Source organism: Leiobunum rupestre, chromosome 1 (genome assembly GCF_980474605.1).
Source record: "Leiobunum rupestre chromosome 1, qqLeiRupe1.1.hap1, whole genome shotgun sequence".
Classification (NCBI taxonomy): domain Eukaryota; kingdom Metazoa; phylum Arthropoda; class Arachnida; order Opiliones; family Sclerosomatidae; genus Leiobunum; species Leiobunum rupestre.
This window is the reverse complement of record NC_143384.1, coordinates 12032034-12033292: the sequence shown is the minus strand read 5'-3', so window position 1 is coordinate 12033292 and position 1259 is coordinate 12032034. Positions and strand designations below refer to the sequence as shown.

General features: G+C 36.8%; 1 long non-coding RNA gene across 1 annotated transcript; it reads left to right on the top strand.

Moving 5' to 3' along the window:
* Positions 1–405: 405 nt before the first annotated feature.
* Positions 406–982, top strand: LOC149961094 (uncharacterized). Its single transcript, XR_016479782.1, has 3 exons — positions 406–548; positions 604–748; positions 812–982. It is a non-coding gene; the product is annotated as an uncharacterized LOC149961094 (long non-coding RNA).
* Positions 983–1259: the final 277 nt, after the last annotated feature.

The window sequence follows — 1259 nt, the reverse complement described above, 5'->3', positions numbered from 1 at the left end:
TTCCATGGACTCAATAGATGTATTTCCTAAACCATTATGGTAAGGAATTTTATTTTTTCAACAACCAAAGAGTTTCACGATTGTTGCCAATAGATTCAACAGTGGGGTTTTCATTCAAACCATTTGCTTCTCGTTGTCTTGAGAACTCTAGAGGGTCTTGATTAAAATTTCCTGCTGACACAAATCTAGCTTCTTTATTCAATAAGAATTTAATAATGCTTATCATGGCTTTTGCTGTAATTGGGTAACGCGTGTAAAACTTTAATTATTATTAATAGGGACATGGCACGGTGACGTTGCATCACCTATGCTTTTTACTATTTTAAAAAATCGTCACTACAGAGTGCCATTTCCCTATAGTACATTAATCAGTATTTTAAATTATTCTTATATTTTGTAGTTTCAGCAAAATTGCTAACTTTCCGGGAATAATAGGTGCTGTCGATGTGACACAAATAGCAATTGTGGCTCCTTCTGCTAATGATGAACAGTTTAGAGAATATCTTTACGTAAATCGTAAAGGTTTCCATTCGCTTAATGTCCAAATTGTATGATCTTTCACGTGTTTTTAAATTCAAACAATATAACATATAATATTTTCAGATCTGCGATTATAAGTTGCGCATCACAAATATAAACCCAAAATTCCCTGCATCAGCCCACGAGTCACATGTGTTTCGAATGTCTCAGGTGTCTACATACCTCGAAAGGTCTTATGTAAATGATAAAAAAAGTTATTAGCTAATTGGTAATAATTCATCAAATAAAAATGAGTATATTTCAATATCTAACAGTTAAAAAAAATTAACAGGTGACAGTGGTTACCCTCTCAGACCATGGTTGATTACTCCAATAACCCACACTGTTGAACACTGCGGAGGAAAGGTTTGACAAAGCTTTGACGAAAACGCGCCAAATACTAGAAAGAACTATTGGGGTTTGGAAACAAGTATTTCGCTGTCTTTTATTACATCGAACCCTTCATTACCCTCCTACTGCTGCGGCTAATATAGTGCTAGCCTGTGCTACTTTACACAACATGCGACGAGATAGGGCTCACGAAGAAGAGTATGATGTTTTTACCGAGACCGAGTCCTCAAGTGATAGGGATTCTGAAAATTATGAAAGTGAGTTTATGCGAAGAAGACGACAGCAAGTGAGGGTTCAAAGGAGGCAAATAAGAAGAGAGAGAAGGGCTTCGGTTATAGATGCCCCAGACTATGAACCCCGAGCGAATGAATCATGGCTTACTGGGGGTC